This window comes from Solea solea, chromosome 18 (assembly GCF_958295425.1).
Source record: "Solea solea chromosome 18, fSolSol10.1, whole genome shotgun sequence".
Taxonomy (NCBI): Eukaryota; Metazoa; Chordata; class Actinopteri; order Pleuronectiformes; family Soleidae; genus Solea; species Solea solea.
In genome coordinates, this window is record NC_081151.1 from 23,840,044 (window position 1) to 23,849,798 (window position 9,755).

Here is a 9,755-nt window from a genome sequence, read left to right on the forward strand (position 1 = left end):
ACACGTCGATATTAACACAACAACGATGCTGCCTCCTGCTGACAGAGCGACGGCACGTGAACCACGGTTTACCTTCAAATAAATATTTCAGAACAGACCAGAGAATCCTGCGTCTTCTTGATAAAAACACACAGCTGAGAACATGAATCATGTCCATGTCCCTGGCAGTGGAGACGACTCACTACACATTTAACCAAACACACATTTGACAAAGCTGCGGGTGTAAATCCTGCGTAGTTCTGCTTTAACGTTGTTTTTTTCCTCCTCTCACTGATGATAACGTGTGTGTTTAAAACGTCTCCGTGCAGCTTCAGACTTTCATAATAATCAGTGACTTTTATTCGGTGTGTTTCAGAGTGTCAGTGAACGCATCGTCTGTGTCTGCTTCAATGACCTGAGCGCCACTGAAAGCTCCTAATTATTACTGCAGCTGTGTTACTCTGGATGAAGGTGTGTGTGTGTGTGTGTGTGTGTGTGCGTGAAATGATAAGGGCCTGTGGGAAAGATAACAGTTATTATCGCCCTCTGTGGTCAACCCCCCCCCATTCTACCCCTTGTCTCAGAAACACACACACACACACACACGCACGCACATGCACACACACACGCACAGGTCAATTTACAGCTAGCAACTGTAGACTTGCTTGTGTCCCGATGGGCTCTATTACTGTGTGTGTTGGGCCATGGACTGATGGCACACACACACACACACACACACACACACACAGACACACAGACACACACACACACAGCAGCAGCGTTGTGGGCACAGAGGTGGGTAATCAGCGTGTAAACACAGTGAGGCTGGCAAGAAAAACAACATGTAGAATCTCATGCAAACATGCTGTAATATGTGTACACACTCTGACAAACAACATGTGTGTGTGTGTGTGTGTGTGTGTGAGCAGATGTGAGTAAACAATTGTACAAAACAAGCACACAAAAAAGTGCATGGAAACAAGTGAAATCACACACAAAGACCTATTAGCTGTGTGTGTGTGTGTGTGTGTGTGTGTGTGTATAAAAGGCACCACTAGGTGTCACTGCAGTCTGTGCACGTCATCAGAGAGGGAGAGAGAGACGAGATGCTAATGTCCAGACCATCGCTACAGCTGAAGCTAATTATACAAAATAATAAAGCACTCACTCTCCCACACCAAAGTCCATAGAGAAAATCAGTGATTTTAGCTGCAGGGACACAGGAGCTGCTGGTCCTCTGCTGCCTCGTGTGGTCACTTTTTGTCACTGAGTTCAATCTGAACAAAGGATCTTAATGCCGAATAATACAAAATAAGACATTTGAACTTAGTGATGGAGGCAGCAGTGTGTGTGTGTGTGTGTGTGTGTGATGTTAAAATCACTGATTTTCTCTGTGGGCTTTGGTGTGGGAGAGTGAGTGATTTACAGACGTCTGTGTCACAGTGAGATAAAGACGTGAACGTGTTTTTTTAAAGACATCGTAGACTTTAATGCTGCTATTATGAACATCCGTGTGTTAAACGCCCAGCAGGAAACATTTATTTCTTTAATTGTGCCTGTTTTAACCTCAAGGGTTTATGTTTTCACCACATGTTTTATGATTGTTGGTAAACTGATGAGCGACTCACCACAGGATCATCATATATACTCAGATATACATATACATACAGTATATATATGTATATCTGTGAGTGTTTGACAGAGCGCGGAAGCCTCAGGGTTCACGTGCTGTCGCTCTGTCAGCAGGAGGCAGCGTCGCTGTTGTGTTAATATTGACGTGTTTACATTTGTGTATGTGCAAGTTTACGCTCTTGTTTTTTCCTCTTCTTTATTTCTTTCTAGAAACGTGACAAATGATGAACTTTATAATGGAGAAAAAAAAACATCTGACACTTTCCCACGTTCATGGAAACAGGAAACAACACGTTAGTGCGTCTCGTAAGCGTTTGTAAAATGACTCCTTTCTCTCTCCGCTGAGCGGACACGCCTGGATACACACAGGTCACATGACCAGTCAGGTGTCAACAGGAAGCCGTTGTTGCATCGTGACGGAAAATTCTATGAAAAAGGAAACGACGACTGAAAAGTCAGGAAGCGTTGGTCCACACTAAAAAAAAAATCCCCCAGTTTTCACAATAAAAGTCTTAATTTGGGTTCATCCAAGCTAAAACACAGCCACATAGTTCTTAAAGAAAAAGTCTAATTTTCCAATCATCCACAAATACATAAATAAATAAAATAAAATTATTGGTTTCTGTTCATCCACACTAATACGTGACCATGAAGTTTTCAAAAATAAAAGTCTCAGTTTCTGTTCATCCACACTAAAACATGACCCTGCAGGTTCATATCTAGTTATTGATCATAGTACACCTAAATAAAACATAATGCGTTGTATTGCAGCAGACAGTCACTGATGCTCTATTTTGAAGGTCATAGATGCTTTAATGTTTCCTGCTGTTGAACGATGGGTGTCCCTAAAATTTTGACCGTCTAATTTTAACCAAACGTAAACGTAACAATCTATCTTTAAGTGGCAACAACAGCAGAACACAAAGTGTCAAAGTTACAGCTACAACAGTTTGTAGCTGTAACCCAGAGGCGCGCACACACACACACACACACACACACACACACACACACACTTATGAATATCAGGGTGAAAATGACACCCGTTCCTTCATGCTAGCTGTTTCCCTGGTGAGTTTTATGTAAATATTGACGAGTGCCGACGCCTGCAGCCGCGCGGCGGTGCAGGAGCTGTCAGCTTTCATGTTTCATTTCCTCCGACATATGTCGACGAACAACGAGATGGACCTGTGCTGTAAAAGATGACACGCCTACTACGTGATTTTATCTCTGGATATCTATCTGGAACCTGACGACAAAAACCTCTGCTCACATTTCTCTGGTCCAGGTACAAACATTCAGAGTCCTTCAACTCTGATTCTACGCAACATGAACAAACAGAGAAACAAAAGCATGACAAAGAGACATAAGACAAGCACGGAGAGACACTCGACAACTGGACAGAGACATAAAATAAATACAGAGACACAAAAGGACCACATCAAGGTGAAATGACTTTTAAAAAAAAGGCAAAAAAGACACAAGACAACCACAACGAGACACAAAACTGAACAGAGACACACAAGACAACCACGAGACACAAGACAACCACAGAGACAGAACACCGTTACAAACAGAGAAACCTAAACAACCACAAAGAGAATATTCTAACTATTGTTGGTATAAATATTCTCTTTACGGTTTGTTAACCTGTACACAGTTTTAATAAACTATGAACAGGTTAACAAACCCTAAGAATAGAGAGTATTTTCTCATTTATATTGAAATGAAACGATAAACCAGATTAAATTGGACTACAGTGAGTTAGTCCCAGATGTTCTCCAGGACGTGGTCTCGTCATCTTTTGCAGCGTGGAGCAGGAGACGGCGGCGCGGCGCACAGAGGCGACAGCCTCACAGATGATTAAATAAAGACTGTTTGGTAATTTATTCCAAAGTGTTGCAGTGGAACATATGTGGTGTTTCTCCTGAGGAGGCCTTTTGTTACCAACTCGTTAATATATGATAAAAATAACAGGCGAGCTTTCTCACTCACATACTTGACACAATGATTTCTTACTTTAATACCTTATTTTTTATTATTAAATCAAATGAATCTGCTGTCTATCATTCAGCTCTATTCTTTTTTTAAATCTCCACATGGATTCACAAAAAAATAAAAAAACAAAAGAACAAAATACAGTGTCCTCTGACAGCTTATTGCTGTTAATATAAAAGTCTGGCCAGTCAGGTCCAAAGTCAGTGTGTGCATGTGTGCTACCCGGGTAGTATGCGAGTTGCTCCAGGTGCACTCTGGGTCGTCTCAAATCCAGACCCGTCTCGGACGGAAACCCTGGTCGCAATCAACGCTGTCGCCTCCATGTAGATTCAGCAACTTCTGCCATTGCAGAACATAAAGTTAACACTTTACTCAAATATAACCTCGAATACTGGCCACAAAATAATGAGCAACTGTATCATGAGACATTCAAAACCTCAGTCCCCATTAATGTGTCTTTTAACAGTATAATCGAAATCATGTCATTTCTAATCAATCATGCCTCTCGTTCACATTTACAAACGTCAATCATTTCACAATCAACTAAAACACATTATTTATATGAAACAAATCAGGGGGAAAACCTGCACATGCACATATCACGAAGTTTAGCGCGCGCGCACGCAGACAACATTGAACATGGCGTCCAGAAGTGACGCAGCGAAAATCACGCTATTCACGTGAACACCGAGCACATCGACTCGTTACAGCATTTCTATCATATTTACGCTTGACTGCGATTGTTTTTTAAAGCATAAACAAAGGTTCAATATTCCACATTTAAAACGAACTCAAAATGTGAGTAGCGGTTAGCAACTTAGCATAGCAACGCAATAACTCACCGGAGTGTTGAGTTGTTAAAACAAAATACAGCAAGTTCCGGTTCCGGTTCCGGTCGCCGCTGTCCTGGAACCCTGTCGTGACAACTCAGAAACACAAACACACTTGTGTCTGTCTGTGGAAATAAAACTGCACTCCTTCCACAAAGTGTTAATAATCCTGCTCGTTAAAAGATCGTGGGAGCATCAGTGTCGTCTCTCTCTCTCTCTCTCTCCCAGCATGCAATGCACGCATCCCTAGATTTCCTTCATTGAATGTGTATGGAGCGCCCTCCTGTGTTCGCACAAAGCAACTACAACCTTATACAGCTCTCTCCACAAACACAAAAAAACGAATTATTTCACACAAAACCATCAATAAAATACAGTAATAAAACCAATTGTATTTACAAACGCGACAAAACAACGACATTTCTTCAGCGGGTAAATATCGTAAACATGTGCTGTAACATCGGAACGTTTTATCATTAAAAAAGAGACACAAAACAACCACAAAGAGACAAAAACAGACAAACAATGACCACATGTTGTGTGTGTGTGAGTATTAAGTCATGTGAGCAAACTCTGGAATGGCCGCCATGTTTGGACGTGCTCCGTCGTCGCTCTGTCGTCGCTCCGTCGTCGCTCTGTCGTCGCTCCGTCGTCGCTCCGTCGTCGCTCTGTCGTTCCACGCCGTCGTTTGTCGTCTGAACCAGGACTGAAGCGAACTTTAACGATGGCGTGGCGTGTTTACCTGGACCAACTGTAACATGCTGGAGGCGTGGCCTGTGACCTATGACCTGTGACCTGCAGACGCGTTTGGCGCTCTCCCTGTGGCTCCCGCCACCAGCCCCTCCCACCGCTGCCCGCTCTCACTACACTGTTGTACCTCGCTGCGCGCCGGCGTCGGCAAACTTTCCCTCAAAACATTTGCACAACAAGACACAACAACGACACAGAGTTTACTGGGAAGGCTTTTTAGCACTTTCACACACACACACACACACACACACACACACACACCCCACAGTGACGGGAATCACACCCACGGAGGGAGGAAGGCTGTAAAACTGTAACCACGGGTGGTGGGTGTCAAATCTGTCTGTGTGTGCGTGTGTGTGTGTGTGTGTGTGTGTGTGTGTGTGTGTGTGTTTGAGGACAAACACTCTGATGTGTAAAAGTCAGACGTTTTAAAACAACAGTGTGTTTAATGATTTACAGGTTAAATAAACACGCGCGTCTTTAGTGTTGTTATATTTCTGAGCTGTCAGTGATCACACGTGGCGGCTGTACTGGCCCTTTAAGGCTATTCTAACAGGAAAAAGGGACTTTGTGAGGTATAATCTGCCAAATATTAGCAGCGTGAATGAAACCAAGTCATTCTGAGGCAGAAATAATGTCACGGTTCACTTTTTAGCAAGTGGAAACTAACATGTTATGGGTTGTATTTCCACCTCAAAGATAAAAAAAAGGCTGAAGTGGAGCGACTTGGTGTGTCAAATATTCCCCTCATGAGTGATATCAGGACGTTTTGAGGCAGAATAAAACCTTTATGTTAGTAAGAAGGAGCTGGGATCACTTTTTGGCAAGTGCAAAAGTGCATGTTATGGATTTTACTGCATTATCTATCATTTCATCTTTGTGTTTCCTATTTATTTTGTTTTGACATGAAAGAGGTTTTTAAAATACTTTTTTCTTCAATTTAAAGTGAAAAAACAAACAAATAGAAATAAAAAATATAAAAGATGTCAAACTAATCCCACACACACACAGTCACACAGTTAAAGACTCACTTACACACAAATGTTTGATTTGCACACACATGAGTTCAATCAACACTTGGATGGAAACACGGGTCATGTGATCAGGTCATGTGATCGGCAGCTGCTGGTCTCATGTCCCTGGAGACACTGGTGGACACAGGACTGTGATGACAGATCAGACTGTCTCTGCTGAAGCTGCTGATCTTCATACTGTCTGTCTCTCTCTCTGTCTGTCTGACTGTCTCTCTCTGTGTCTGTCTCATGAATCGTCCTCTGCTGTGACTCAGCGTTGGTCGTTGTTCTGTTTTAACACATGAAACTATAAATAAGGATGAAAAGTGGGCGGATCCACAGGGAGCTGAGCTCATGAATCACTGACAGGAAGAACAAGACGGTGGACGCTGAGGACGCAGTGGACGCTGAGGACACAGTGGACGCTGAGGACGCTATGAACACATTCATCTCTTTAGATTGGACAATTTTAGACAAGGTGAAGTTAACTGATGAAGGACAGGATTATTGTCTGACTTCACTTCCTGTGTCCTTCATACAGGACGCACGGCACCTGCTTTAATCCCCAAGATTATGACAACAATAATAATAATCTGTGAGAAAGCCTGGATTACGACATTAAAAGCTGCAGCATGTAACTTTGTAACCTCCCGAAAAATGAAAGGGTGCTGGATTAGACGGCGTCAGCGAGATTAGACGGCGTCAGCGAGTAAATGTGTCAGATTTTACGTGAGCAAAAAACAAAAACTTATAAAAATGTTGCACTCACACAAACAGGATACTGTTGTTACTCATGTCACAAAATGATTTACTAAAGACTGTTTTCAAAAAATCTGAGAACGCTTATGTCACAAAAACAGGTTTTTTATGCGACCACAAATGTTTTGAAAAACGTAACTGATTCTAAATATGATGTCACTAAAAAGAACGATGTTATTGATGTTATTATGATTTATAGACACACATGTGCTTACACTGCCCCCTGTATGGAACCAGCCGGAGGTGCAGCGTTACTAAGGTAATGTTTAAGAGGAAACTTAAGGGAAACTTACCCAACGACGATTGTCGGAGCGTTCGTGTCACCCGGTGACACTCCTCACGCTGCACACAGGAAGTGATTTGTTTCAACAGCAACAGCAAGACGACTGTCAGCAGCAGGGGGCGCTCACACGACAGTCAGCGGTTACCATGGAGACGTGTCGTACTGCACCTTTAACATGGCGACAGGCAGAATGCTACAATGTAACCATGTATAATAAACGTGTTATTAACATTTATGATTGATATTAACAGCTGTTTGTTCTTTTGTGTGAGTCTGAACACACACGCACACACACACACGCACACACACACACACACGCACACACACACATATGCCACGAGTCTGGCATCGTCCTTTGGAATAAATGGAAGTAAATGGAGGCAAGGTTGAAGCGTGGGTGGACTGTGTGTATGTGTGCGTGTGTGTGTATCCTAGCAACCAGCACACTTCACTCTGTGTTTGAGCCGACAGCAGCATCACAGAAGCAACAGGTAGAAAGAAAGACACGGACAGACAGACAGACAGACAGACAGAGAGAGAGAGAGACAGACAGACAGACAGACAGAGAGACAGACAGACAGACAGATAAGAATGTGTCAGTGAAAATAACTTCCTTCCTTTCCTCTCCACCACATCCTTTCTGACTTTACTCACTCCCATCCGTTGCCTCCTTGCTTCCTTCCCTACTTCCTCCATCTCCTCTCTTCTTGTTTCTTCACCTCTCCTGCCCTCTTGTTCCCTCTCCTCTTCTCTCCTGCCCTCTTGTTCCCTCTCCTCTTGTTTCCTATCCTCCCCTCTTGTTTCCTCTCCTCTCTCTTGTTGACCATCACTCTTGTCTCTGTTCCTCTCAACATCATCATGTCTCCTCGTCTCAGACTCGTCCTTGTTTGAGGAAAGTCTTGTTTCTGACCTCTTCCTCCTGGACCCCCCCCTCCTCCCCCATCCCTCTCCCTCTCTCTCTCTCTCCCTCTCTCCCTCCCCCCTCTCTCCCTTTCTCTCCCTCTCTCTCTCCCTCTCTCTCTCTCTCTCTGTGTCCCTCTCTCCCTCCCTCCCTCCCCCCCTCCCCCCCTCCCCTCTCTCTGATCGTCGTGCACAGTTTTCTTGGCAGCAGCAGCAGCTTCTGAAATCACCGGGGAGAAAAGGTTCACATGAGCGCGCCTCCGCTGATCCGTGCGCCCAGTCCGCTCCCCTTCTCAGGGGGGAACAACAACAGCAACACCGGCACCGGAACCAGCGCCGGAACCGGCACCGGAGGAGGCGGAGGAGGCGGCGGCGGCGGGGGAGGAGGAGGAGGAGGAGGAGGTGCTGGTGTGCTCTCCTTCCACATCCAGATCGGTCTGAGCCGGGAGCCGGTGCTGCTGGACGCCGCAGACCTGAGCCTGAGTCAGGTCCGGGAGGTGGCGTGTTCCATCGTGGACCAGAAGGTAAGAAAAGAAAAGAAAAGAAAAGAAAAGAAAAGAAAAGAAAAGAAAAGAAAAGTTTCCTCAGTGAAGTAGCGCAGGGCTCAGCTGTAAAGGGACAATTCCTAAAACTGTCACAGCGCCATTTTTAAAAACAGGAAGTTGGAAACAGGAAGCCGTGTCCGCAGCTGTCAATCATTCCTGTGAACGTGAAACATAGTTCACAAAAGAAGCAGAAACGATGATGTCACGTGACTGTTCACCCTCTCATGACTTCTTTCTGCTCCTTTATAACTTTCACTTTCCACATGTGTCAGTGATGAGAAGCTGAGGTTTCATCCATCTTCATCATCCTCTCACCCTCTCACCCTCTCATCATAGCTTTTTACTTTCTTCTCTTCCTCTCTCTCTCCACCTCTGGGCTAACGTAGCTAGCATGTCTTAAAAAGTGAATGACATGTTGCTAACATTAAACAAACCAGTGAAGCTAGTGATGTAGTGCTAATGTTTGCTAATTCTCTGTTGTCCTGATCAATGGCGCTGACCTAGCCACCTTCGCTAATTTAACAGAATGTGTTGCTAATGTCAGGTGACTGTTATTGTCTCTGTGTTAACTTATCATTCTTTTTCTTTGTGGACGAGGATGAATGAATGAATGAATGCATCAGCTGTTTGTTTTTATGTGTGTGTTTATGGTCTGTCCGCCTTCAGTGGGTCACTGCATCAGTCACATGATCATTGTCTCGGCTGAAAACACTGAGTCCTTTGTTGTCGCACATGAACGCGAGTCACACGCTGAAATGAACGGATGAATCGGGTTCTGTGTTTGTGATCTGATCCAAGTTTGTCGGCACGTTTTTCGCAGTTCTTTGGAGAAACGACCTCATCTAGAAAACAGGTGTCGTTAGCCATGTTAGCTAATTAGCGGTTAGCTAAGTCAGAACCCAAACTCAAGACTGATTCAAATTCATTTGTATTTCACGATCATTTGATCCTGCAGTACCTTCACAGTCCATCAGGGGGCACTGGCCTAATGTTAGCGACACATTGTGAGGCTAACCAGCTAATTTACCCAAGTTAGCTAAATCAAAGCTGGTGATCACGACCCACGTTC

The 9,755-nt window shown here is 44.1% G+C and overlaps 1 protein-coding gene and 1 long non-coding RNA gene across 3 annotated transcripts in view; one reads left to right on the top strand and one right to left on the bottom strand.

Moving 5' to 3' along the window:
* Positions 1-3,368: 3,368 nt before the first annotated feature.
* On the bottom strand, positions 3,369-8,199 carry LOC131444666 (uncharacterized). Its single transcript, XR_009233752.1, has 3 exons — positions 7,896-8,199; positions 4,449-7,409; positions 3,369-3,945 (listed from the first exon to the last, which is right to left on the bottom strand). It is a non-coding gene; the product is annotated as an uncharacterized LOC131444666 (long non-coding RNA).
* A 315-nt stretch (positions 8,200-8,514) lies between these two features.
* Positions 8,515-9,755, top strand: part of prkd1 (protein kinase D1) — a 21,162-nt gene continuing 19,921 nt past the window's right edge. For both annotated transcript variants that reach the window (XM_058615216.1, XM_058615217.1), the window contains exon 1: positions 8,515-8,665. The gene's annotated coding sequence lies outside the window, so the exon portion shown is untranslated. The remainder of the gene's footprint in view (positions 8,666-9,755) is intronic.